At 36.2% G+C, this 12,982-nt stretch overlaps 1 pseudogene; it reads left to right on the top strand.

Annotated features, from left to right (window-relative positions):
• The first annotated feature begins 236 nt into the window (after window positions 1–236).
• Window positions 237–12,192, top strand: LOC149261527 (ruBisCO large subunit-binding protein subunit beta, chloroplastic-like; annotated as a pseudogene).
• The last annotated feature ends 790 nt before the right edge of the window (window positions 12,193–12,982 follow it).

The following is a 12,982-nucleotide window of genomic DNA, read 5'->3' as shown; positions in this document are numbered from 1 at the left end:
TTTTCTTTGTTTTAACGAAATAAGAGTGCAAGTATAGAAACCTGTCTTGTTTAAGATGAAGATGGTAGTTGGGTTTCTCTTAGGCTGTGTCTGTCGTGATGCTCCAAAGTTTTTCAGAAGCCTTAATATCTATTTAGTGTGTTAGTTACAGGTGCTTTTTGTTACTTTGGCATTCATGTTTGTGAAATAATAACTAATATGAAGATATTGTAATTCTATATTCATAATAAGGGAAGATGGCCTATGCTATGGGTAGTATGATAGCAGTTGCCACTTCTGCCTCCCTGGGTAACATTGGAAAGGAGAGGAAGTTGGGTGCAATATCTGACAAAAATGCCAAGCAATTGTCTTCTCTTGTTGCTTTTTCACCCATCTCCTTTAATTGCTTAAGCAGAAGGCAAACCACGATATTACGTAGAAGAGAGCGGGTAGTCAATCCAAGAGCTATGTCAAAGGAGTTGTACTTCAACCAAGATGGGTCAGCAACAAAAAAATTGCAGGTCAGAGAAAAAAATTCCATCTAAAGGAAGGTTATTTTCACATAAAACTTTATTGTGGTAGATATTTCTTTGTCCATATACATTTGATGTTAATGTGTAGTTTGTATGTAGGTTTGGTATGACATATATTCCAACATTTTATTGTGCATCTATTGAAAATAATTTTAAATTGTCTTGTAGGCAGGTGTCAACAAGCTTATTGATCTTGTCAGAATCACCCTTAGACCAAAGGGCAGGAATGTTGTTTTGGAGAGCAAGTACGTTTCTCCAGAGATTGTCAATGATGGTGTGACAATAACTAAGGACGTAAATTGTAGATGTGGGTTGTAAATTTGTTATATTCTATATTAGTTTTCCTTGCTTAAATGTCTACTATCTTATACCTAGGAGGAAAAATTCTTACAGGTCATAGACAATATATTGCTCTTTTGATGATCTACCTGGTCTATGGAGTAGCCACAGTAGAGTAATGAATCAAGATTTAAATAGTTGAAAACAAAGACTTGTGTGCCGAATGTTGATGGGTTAAGATAAATTGTTATTACCAGTCTAGTTAATGCATTACAATGTTGCACCCCACTTCTAACAAGTTGAATTAGAGGACCCAGTTGAAAATATTTTGGCCAAGTTGGTAAGATAGGATGCAACAAAGACAAATGATTTAGTTGGAGATTGAACTACCACATATGTTGTACTTACGCAAGGTTTAATAGTTGAAGGTGTAAAGGTAATTATTTGTCCCTAGTACTGGCTTAAGTATTTATTAATTTTTATAGGTCCTTATGGTGGTTGCTGTTTTTTATTTATTTTCTGAATTTTCAATGCTTCAGTAGGATCAAGATAGTATTTGACTGGGAAAATAGCCTTGTTGAAGATGATATTGTGATCCTGTTTCCAATTGGTATGAGCTAGTTCAGAAATTAAAAAAAAAAAACCCAACATATAAAGCTCTGAATCATAAACATGTTCAGGTTGTTGCAGCTGGAGAAAATCCTATTCAAATTACTAGGGGCATTGACAATATAGTAAAGGCTCTTATTTTTTAACTCGGAAATTTGTCAAAGGAGGTAAATGCTCACAATTTGAGTTGGTTTTCTCTTCATGGTCTTGTTGCTTCTTGACTTAGTCTATGGTTGAGGTGTACTTTCATTAGGGGAATAGTTGATCCAAAATTGTCAGCTAGAGTTTCCTAAAGACTCCAAGGTAGAATGTTAAGGAGATACTTTTGAAACATCTAGGACATATGTTATCTGTAAGGGAGTGTACATGCTAAGACTTAAGACCCTGTGATGAGCCCCAAATTTGGTAACATTTTGGGCTCATTTGGCCTACTTACCCTTGCTCAACCCTTCTGTTATCACTGACAAAATTTCAAAGAAAAAAGGTAAGGGAAGAGTTAATTGATCCTGGACATATTCATGCTGATCTTGGTCGTGTTCATGCAATAGACATTTGACCCAATTCTTAGTTTGAGCAAACAAGCCCATGGTGAGCAGAGATAAGAAATCTTCATCAAATTCAAGCAAGTACAGGAGGTACCACCAAGGGCAGAAGAAACAGGTTGAAGACTTAAAGATACAATTGAACCAGCAAAAAGGATCTCCATAAAGAAATCTCACTTCAAGTAAGGATATGCTTCAAAGTTTTGGTAGTTTTGCTTGGTATAATCTTTTCAAACATTTCCATTCAGTTTTGGAGGGTCTTGAAACATTTGAAAGAATGTTTTAATAGCAAAGTTCTCAAATAGCAAAGTTTTGGGTTGAAACTGTGATTTTTGAAACAACTCAGCAGTTTCGTAGCGCACTACGAAACTGCTGAAGGTGACAGTTTTGTTTTTTGAGGATCTACCTTGAAAGAAAAAGAAGATTATTTTGAAAGGGATGTTGCTGCAGAGGTGTAATAAGATCACTTGAGAAGTTTTGAGCCCTAATCAAAAGGAAAATTCAAGAAATGAAGATACATACACATGCTAAACCTTGCACTACGAAATCACTGAAGCAGCGTTTTTCAGGAGAAAACTGTTTTAGGTAGTCAACTTCCAGGAGGTCTCTAGAGCAACTGAAAGCATATTTTTGGAAATTGAAAGAGGTTTTTATTCCTAACATACTGAAATAGAAAAACCTCTTTCAGTTTATTCAAATTAATTATGATCTTGGAGAAATGGGTGACTAAACATTGCGCTACGAAACTGCTGTAGGTGCAGTTTTTCAAAAAATCAAAATTTCCTGTTTTACACATCTTCTTCAAAGATCGATTCTGGGCAGCTGGAGTAATGTTTCAAAAAACCAAAAGAGGTTTTTGTTCAGCATGGATTGGTTCACAAAAGCCTCCTTCAGTTTTTCCAAATACATTTTGTACGAGAAGTTATGAGCTCTGTCCCAAGACCTATTTTTCAGCCAGAACAGAGCAAGGGACAGTCTCCTAGTTTCTAGGAACAACAAAAGGATGAGTCATCAAGGGCCAGCTGGAAGGTTATGAGCACCATCAAATTCGACTTCATGGAGTTTTAGGTGTCAAAGAATGTTTTAAATGTTTAGATAAGGTTGTTGTAATCATAATAAGGAGTTACACTCCTAGTTGTATTAGGTCTCTAAGACTCCTAGTTAGTTGTCCTTTGTATTAAATAGTTAGTTTTAAGTGTCAATAGGTGTCAAATTAGGAGGAATTCGAATTCCCCTCATGCTGGAGGAAGGAATCTACATGAACTCTATATATGGGAGAAGAACTAATGTATTAAGGGTTGGAAATTTTTATGGAAAAGCTTGTATTTGGCCTATGTAAGACTCATTTTCAGTAATACATGCTTGACTTTACTTCTCAGGATTCATGAAGGATTTTTTATGTTCAGAATATGTGATGTTGTCCTTTTCTTAATTCTTACAGTGGTATGGATGTATAATCACTCAGAATTCACTGAATGTGCTCTGACTTCCTGTATACATGCATAAACTGTGTGGTCCCTTATGAGTTTATGTTCTGAATGTTTAAACGCTGAATGCCCTGACTTCCATGTAAGGTTGAGTTCATTGTTATATTGAGGTGTTGTTGACTCCATAAGCCCAATGGATAGTTTTGTTTAATGTGTTTCCACCATTCATATTTTTCACAGTTGTTCTATAAGAGTTAGCCATCTTATCTTTAATCAAAATCATTAATCCATCAAGAGAGAGCCCTCTCAGGTTGAGGAGGCTAAGCCTCAGCCTAAAGTCGGTTTGAAATAGTTACTTAGAGTCAAACTGACCAGCAGCCTATCAGGATCTGATTTTGAGATAACACCTTCATTTTTTATCACTTATGCATCATTTCTTAGTATATTCATGTTATTTGTAGGAAGGAGGGCAGTCACTATTCCTAGGTGGCTAATACATGTTTATTTCAGGTTTTTTGACATTAAATGGAGCAAAACCACGCAGATGGAGGCAAGGAGACAGCCAAGGTGGCATTGCGGTTTTGTAGGAAGGTTGTCCACAGCCTTGAATGGCCTTCCTCGTGATCTCCACCCCAACTCCGAGCTCCAACAGCTATCACCACCGAGCTAGAAGGCAGCCAACGGATTCTAAGGGAACAGCAGTTTACTTTTAGTTGGTCAGCCAAGCCCCACTAATTTAGGAGGCCAGCTTGGCCCTCATAATGTATAAATATTGAGGTTGTAGCCTTCGATGGGAACTTTTGAAACTTTGTTGTTTATCCTAGACTACGAGCTGATAGCTCTGTTTTGCTTTTTGTAAGCCATTTTTGGCATGTTATCAGACTTTTGACTATTATCTCTTAATGAATAAGCAGGCAGATTTGAGGCAGCTCTGAGTTCTTAAAGGAGCTTAAGCTCTCAGGGTTGGGCCCAACCTAAGAGCCTAAGGCTTCCTTCGTTGTATTGTTACTTTCCTTTCAGCATTTCATTTCTTTTCCTTTACATGCACTTGGAACACAATTTGCTGAGTTGGATTTCTTGATGTGATTAAGTAGGTTAGTTTTACGGATAAAGTGCTTTCAGTAGTTTAAATTAGAGTAAGGGGATTAGAATTCATCAGAGCTCCAAAAAGGTTGATTTCACACTCACTTCCACCTCTGTTTAGAGATTGGGAGTGCAGACCGTGCCAACCACCAAAAACACAGTTTTACATATTCATGCAAGCTTTAACGTAATATTTCCGTTTGTAGGAGTGTCCATGCATTTAGATCTTGAGCAATAACTCTTTGTTTCAACACCATGCACGATTTTCCCTTAAAAACGACATTGTTGTTCTATGGTTTTATCAAAACAGTTAGAATAGGTTGATGAATTCTCGGTTTTGTGCAAGACACGGGTGATTTGTTTCATTTACACTGCGCAGCACCACTCTATCATTTCCTTATCCTTCTAAGCCGTGCCTAAGCCATCTACTTATCTCCCAGTTAGATCATTTACCTCCCAACTCTTCTGTCATCCACGTTGTTTTATCTTTTCGGCCTTCCATTGCCTCTACCCTCCTCTAGATCAACCAGCTTTACACACCCCCTCTCCATCTCATCTCTCTGTCCATAAGCCATCACAAGCTCCCCTCCTACCTCTCTATCCACCCATACAGCTCATTCACTCATCCATCACCCAAAAATCCTATTGCAGAACATCCTGTAGAAGTTAGCAGACTTCCTGTAGAAATCCTGAACTTCCTGTAGAATCCCCTGCAGACATCCTGTAGAAGCTTGCAAACACGGTTGCCAGGCATCTGAACTTTGTGAACTTCTGTGGAATGATGTTAGGGATCCCTTAGACCCTCTCTGAGCCTTCCTGACCTCTTCCAAGCATTTCCCTCCTTGATCTATCCCTGCACAGTCAAGACCCAGTAAGAAGCACAGTCATAATAACTCCAACAACGTGAGCAAAAATACAAAAACATGTTCTCTTCAGATGAAAGTGGTTTAGACACATGCATCTCATCTCAATAGAAGTAATGGCATCACTTTTAGAAGTTGCATTCCCACCATTGCATCATAAGGATTAAGCTGGTAGAGTTAGGGTTTACTAGGGTTTCCATGTTTTGTTGGCTTTCAGTTCATCCTTGCAAAGTAGGTTAATTTCCTTTGGGATAGCTTTCGTTCATCACTTCAAAAGCTTCTTCTGAGAACATATAGAAGTTGGCTTGAGCCCTAGCGGACTTGTGCCAGCTGACCAAGTGACAGCTGCGACAAGAGCTAGTACTTGTGCATACAGCACCGTCGCTTCCAAGTTTGTTACGAACTACCGGGTTGATAAAATTAAAGAAGGAAGCTCCAGGAGTTGTAGCATTATTGCTACAATACTGGAGCCCACCACCCTGTAATCGGCATTATTCTCCAGGTTGAATATAGTGAATTAGTAGATGTTGCTATAGCAAGTGCTGGGAATAATTATGAAATAGGAAACATTATAGCAGAGGTTACGATTAAAGTTGGAAGGAAGGGTGTTGTGACACTCAAAGAGGAGAAAAGTTCAAAAAAAAAATATGTATGTCGTTGAGGGAATGCAATTTTATCATGGATATATTTCTCCATACTTTGTGACAGACAGTGAGAAGATGTCCATGGAGTATGAAAATTGCAAGGTAATTGATGGAAATTGAAAGCTTCTTTCTTTTTTTTTTTGTGTTGCTATTTGTTAGTGCTCCTTGTAATGAAAAGAGAATGGATAGAAATCATGTGTAACATTTTTAGAAAAAAATCTCATATGAGTTGTGGAATTGTTTCCCAATTATCTCCATCTATCCTATATTCATGGCACATCCTCTTGGTTCAGTTTGGGTTGGTGTTAATTTTGTATGGAATTTTAAAATATATGCCTTATGAACCTTTTGTTATTTCTTGAATCTGTACAATATTGGATTTAGAATACTGATAAGAAATAAATATGACCACTACTAAGCATGGAAAGAGGGTTGCTAAATTTCTATTTATTTGCGCTTGATTGTTAAAATTCATTGATCAGGAATTTGGAAATGAACTTGCATCTTTATATTTTCTTATAATTTGAAGTTATTATTGGTTGACAAAAAGATCACAACTGCAAGAGACTTTATCACAATATTGGAAGAGGCCATCTATGGGGGGTATCCTATCTTGATCATTTCTAAGGACATTGAATAAGAAGCCTTGGCTACTCTTGTTGTGAACAAGCTCTGTGGTGCATTGAAGGTTGACACTTTGAAAGCTCTTAGATTTTGAGAGCAGAAAAGCCAATATTTTGATGACATTGGTATATTTACTGGAGGTATTTTTCAAGTTTAGCTACATTAAGGACTTGCATGCACTAAGAGATTAAGTACAAATCTTGGTGTGTATATAAGTAGTCGTATATCATTTGTTGTGGAAAAAAACTTTATTTGGTAATGGGTTTTCTCTACAAGTTCAACTTTTCATGTTAATAGGATAAATTCTCACTAAGTGAGAGGTATTAAGAATAAAATCTCTCCACCGTGTCTATAGTCACAGGTTTCTAATATATTATGTAGATATTGTTTTGTTTTTTATTTCTCTATTCAAGCATTGTTATCAGGGATGAAGTTGGATTTGCCCTTGGATAAAGTTGAAAGTAAGGTTCTGGTAACTAACTTCCAAGCTGGTACTTACCAAGGATTCAACAGCAATAGTTGGTGATGGGAGAACTCAAGAAGCTATTAATAAAAGAGTGTCATTAGAAGCATGATTGAGGTGTTCTATTTCTCTATAACTTAAAAATAGGTTGCTTTATCCAAATGGAGGCTTGGAATTATTGTCTTGTTTTCTCTGTATAGCCACCATATATTGTAAAGTTGCCATCACCTTGTGGGGAGGGATCTCCTCATTAATATCATTCATGATGATGGTATTAATCTCAAATTTGACTTGTGAGTTGTCAAGACAGGAGTGTAGAAAGCAACAATTTTGATGCACGGTTTATAATGTGAATATATGTGCCTCTGAAGGAACATGCAACAATATTTACAGACATTAAATTTAAATAATTTACAGTTGCTTTAATATCATAATATGTTGGACTTGATAGTTAACTTCCCAATCAACCTATTTTATCAAAGGTTTCCACCAATGATATCATTCTCACTTTCTTTGCATGTTGCATAACACGACTACAAAAAATAATAATTGAATGAAAGAATTACCAAGATTTCTAGTGGAGTTGTTGTTATCTAGGTAAAGTTTGGCATGGTTGAATTAATGGTAGCTATTTGTAACAATTCCATGTTATTGCCATTATAGAAATTTGAATCTAGTTGATGGATGTTGGTCACTACATTTCAACGTATATTTGTCTAAAATAAGAATCGATGGTATATGATAGTGTTCATAATTGTTGATAGGTGGGAGCACAAAGAGAGATAAAGTTGAAGGAAAATAATTTAAGAGTGGAAGATGCCTTGAATGCAAAAAAGGTATGCATACAAAACATTATGCATAATCAATTACGGAATCTAATTCATATTTGCAAAAACATGTTATGATATGAAATAAAGGTGAGTAATGAATGTTAATTGAATCTTGTCATGCATGGAGCTATTATTATATCAGAGGGGTATAGGAAATAAGTTCTTGCAACTTGGACTTATTTGGAGTGAGGCTTTCAACTGTTGCTATGTGGGATTGGTGTTTGCAACAATTTCAAGCTAAGCATCATTTCCAACAACATAAGGATCTAATTTTCTAGTAATTAACAGTGGTCGAGAGGATTTGTTATGTTTCATGTTAGTTTTCCTAGTTAAGCATAGTGTTGGTCTTTGGAATAGATATATTTATGGTAAAAGTATGGTGGACAGAGGGTCGATTTCCCAAGAATGAGAGAGTGCTTGGTATGATTGATTTGGCTACTTGGAACTTGGAAGTGTATCCTTGCTATGAAATATTTTGGAGGGGAATGCCCTTGTAGGGTTTATTACATCATCGATTTTCTTTAGTGTAGCATGTTGGCAAGGTGTTGGTAGTCTTTCTTCTTCCTACCTGTTCTAGGTCTCTTGTTGTTTACCTTCAAAAGTGTTTGGACGATAGTCAACTTGTTTAGATGGAACATGGATGTGAGTAGAGAAGGTTTTTATTTGGTGAGATGCCTTATTTGGAGTTGGAGGACATGGTAGTTGTATCGCTTTTGAGCTCATCATATAAGTAGACAGGGCATTTAGTGATTTGATTTTCTCTCGATTATAAATTGAGAGAAGGATAATAAAAAGAGCTTAAAGATGTTAAGTATATATTAAACATTATGTAATGTACCCTATTTTTGGTAGAAAGATCATTATTTTGGTTTGAATCCTCATGTGATAGCAACCTTCATTCTCTACCCATTCTCTATATTTGACTCCCTATTATCTTTTCTCTATGCTTATCCTTTATCTAATCTCTATATATCTCTAGAACTTGGAGTCCATTTTCTAACTATCGTTGGGTGGTTTGTTGGGAAGTTAGGGCCAATGTAATATTTCATTTTCTTTTTCTTAATTTTATTATCAAATCCAATTATAGTTCAATTAACGGGTGGCTTGGATTGCTTGATTGGCCATTTGAGTCTATGTATCTTTCGTTTTGAGGATATAATTGGCCTCCCAACTATCAAATGATTTGAACAATAGATTTCACTCTACTCACATTTATTTCAATTTGGATACTCGAAGCATCACAGAAAATAGTGAGATGGGAGATTATAATTTGAGGAGTCCCCAACATTAAAATGTTTTTTGAAGTAATATTGCTCAATAATGGCACTCCTTTTAGAAGAGCTGATGATTTTTCCATATTATTTTTTGTTTCCCTAATACTCCATAAATATTTCAACAATGTCTATACCTCACCAATATATATGACTCTTTGCAAGCTTTAGAGTCCCTAGTTACATTTTGAAGCCAATAAATGATAATCTTGGTTACACCGGAACAGCTCCTTAGAGGTGGCAAACTCGTTCTAGTGGTTCTCGTGCCCGGGAGCTTTGGATCTATAGGGGGACGTTTCGTTTTCAGAGGGAATGACAACAAGAGCTTTGGATGGTTTAGGGAGCTTTGAAGAGGCAGATCGGGAACTTGAGAGCTGATTTGGTAGAGTTCCCAATGTTCCCACGCCTGACTGGATGGAAATTGGCAGGAATTTATTTTTTTGGCGCTAAAAAAATCTCCAGTTCATCCATAAATGTTGGTTCCTCGGCCTCCTTTCACTCCATTTCTAAGGTTATTGTTTGTTGTTGAGAGTGGGATAGTTGTGAGCGCGTGTTTGTTGTTTTCACTGAGGTTTGGTGTTTTCCATTTGGTGTTGAGAGCGGGAAAGTTGTGAGCAAGGGTTTGTTGTTTGCTATTGAGAGCGGGATAGTTGTGAGCACAGGTTTGTTGTTTTCTGTTGAGAGCAGACAGTTGTGAACGTACAGTTGAGAACGAACAGTGGCTAAAATCGAACAGTTTAGGACCAGTACACCCTTCAGCACTAGTCAGCCTGTTGTTTCGCCCTTTAGAGGTTCAGGTAATGGTGAAGTTTTGTTCTGTTTTCAACTTTTCCCCATAGGCATGTTAGTTACCATGGTGGCTCTGACGTATCTACAGAGCATTTTATAGAAGTACATCTTGGGTGGTACTTTTTTACTTGGTTTTTGTTCTTACATTATGTCTGATTCAAGAATTTGCTACATTTTTTCGCATATCGGTTTGTTGGGCATCTTTTTAGATTGTAAGATTCACATATCGGTTTGTTGGGCATCTTTTTAGATTGTAAGATTCACATATCGGTTTGTTGGGAATTTTGTCTTTTATTGATTGTGCCAATGTTGTAAAATTCCTTCGTATGCTACCGCTTGAGATTTTTGGGGTCAGAAAGAACGTCGATTGGAAGGTTTCTCGTTCCGGCCAATTTTGCTTTCCTGAGTGGGCTTTCAAGCTGCTTGAGACTGAGAGAAGGAGAAATAGCAGCACATGATCAGGGGCCAATCCTCCCTTGTCGTTGATTCCTCCTTTGTTGAACCTGAACAAATTTCTAAAATCTATAATGTATTACATAGGGATGAGGCTAATGATTACATTGCTGATTTTTTTATGGAAAATGGAATTTCATTTAATGTTAACCGTTCTCCATGTTACAAAGAAATGGTGCAAAAAATCATAACTATTGGGCCATCATATGCACCTCCAAATTACAACAAAATGAGGACATCATTGTTAAATAAGGGGGTGACAAGAATGTAGGGGCTTATGGGCCCCCTTAAACAATCTTGGATTTATTCAGGATGTTCAATAGTCATGGATGGTTGGACAGACATTCAACAAAGGCCATTGTTGAATATTATTGTACATCTCCAGTTGGGCCCTATTTTTTAAGAGCAGTTGATTGTAGTGGGAAACTAAAGGATGCTACCTTCATGTTTGAAGTATTGAAAGAATCAATTGATGAGCTTGGTCCCTCAAATGTAGTACATGTAATCACAGATGCAACCCATGTTTGCAAAGCAACGAGTTTGATGGTTCAAAGTCGATATAGGCATATCTTTTGGAATCCTTGTTGTGTACATGTCTTGAATAATGTCCTCAAAGACATTGGCAAAATATCTTGGATTGTAAAACTCATTTTATATGCAAAGGATGCACAAATGTATATCTGCAACCACCATGCCTCTTTAGCAATCTATAAGATTTATTCAAGGAAGAGGTTTTTGAAGCCTGCAGAAACAATATATGCTACATACTTCATTCTTATTCAATGTATGGTTGAGGTGAATGCATCCTTACAAGCCATTATTGTCTCTCAAGATTTGAATGCATGGTCTTTATCTAAATCAGTGCAGGCAAAGAAGATAAGAGAGAAGCTTCTCAATTATGATTGGTGTTCTGATTGTAAATATGTTGTTTCTTTCACAAATCTGATTGTGGAGTTTATTAGGTATGCATATTCTGATTCCCCCACCCTTGGAGAAGTTTATGAATGTATTGATAGCATGGTAGGCAAGATAAGTCACATCATTCAGGACAGAAACCCCTCTTTGGAGCTCTTCAATGAAATTCACAAGATAATAGGGAAGAAATGGATCAAAATCAATACCTCTCTTCACATGGTTGTTTGTGCCCTTAATCTAAAGTGGTATATGGAGAGACCAAACAAAGTTCTACCCATTGACGATGAATAAGTGAAACAAGGATTTCTTGATGCCATAAGAAAAATCTATACACCTAACAAAGCAAATGTAATGCGGGAACAATTAATTGATTTTGGTACCTTAAACCCTTCCACATTCTCTCAAGATGCAAGGGTGTACATCAAAATTTATTCACAAAAGAATCCCATTGGATGATGGAGAATGTATGGGGGGGAAGCCCAAGAGCTTTAAAATCTTTCCTCACACTTGCTATCTTAGTTTTCTAGTTCATCGGCAGCTGAAAGGAATTGGTCCACTTATTGTTTCATTCACTCTATTAAGAGGAATATGCTTACTTCTAAGAGAGAAAATAAATTGGTTTATATGCATAGTAGTCTTCAACTTCGCTCAAGGAAGCTACTTGAGTATTTAGAGGGCCCTACAGCAAGATGGGATGTTGATGTTGAGGATGCTTCTCAGATTGATGATGATGAGGATAATCCTTCACCAGATGTAGGTTTAGTTGGCATACCTTTGGATAGCATTGCAGGTGATCTTGATATTGATGATGGTGATGATGGAATTGGAGTGCCTAGCGAGGCTCAAGCCTATATGGATAGTCTTGATGCCGAAGATTTCACTTTATGATCATCTTCAACTTTAATGTTATGTTTTGGCCTTTGAGCATTTTTGGACCATGTATTACTTTGCCACTTTGGGCATTTGCCATTTTTTTTTACTATGTACTACATTGGGCATGCTAGCAATATGAATATTAATATGATGAGTTCTTTGATTTTCACTATGTTTCTTAAATTCAAAAGTGTCCCTTGAATCATTTACATTTTCAAATTTTCAGTTTTGAATTTGATATTCATATAATGAATTAAAATTTTAAATTGATTTTAATATTTGAATATTTTGATTCAATATTAATTTTGATTATTATATAAACTATATAAATAAATAAATATATATATATATATATATATATATATATCATATTTTTTATTTTTTTATTATATAATATTACTGCTCTAGATTAGCCGTTTCCTGTAAATTTCGGGGAAACCTCTAGCCGTTCCGGACACCCGTACCCAAGTTCCCAACATTCCCACATTCTAGAAACTCGTGCAATCTAGATGATAATGCATACATCCTTTGACTATAGATCCACTTGCTAATATCACTAATTTATGGGTTATTTTGGGAGGATTGGTTCTCTTGAGTTCTTCTTGATTTATGATGCCTTGATTTTGAGATATTGGTTTAATATTCCAAGTTGATATCCACTTTTTGTCACTTTGAGTTAGATCTCCACTACAAATTTTATCTATGCAATTTGTAATGATAGTTTATGTTGTCAAATTAATAGTATATTTTAATATGCTTTTCAATGAGACTTCAAATTTTACAAAGTATTTTAACAAAGTTGAAA

Source organism: Pinus tabuliformis, chromosome 6, assembly GCF_031772625.1.
Source record: "Pinus tabuliformis cultivar Carrire ecotype Pingquan chromosome 6, CPIR1, whole genome shotgun sequence".
Lineage (NCBI taxonomy): Eukaryota > Viridiplantae > Streptophyta > Pinopsida > Pinales > Pinaceae > Pinus > Pinus tabuliformis.
The sequence above is the reverse complement of the archived record's forward strand: the minus strand, read 5'-3'. Positions and strand labels throughout refer to the sequence as shown.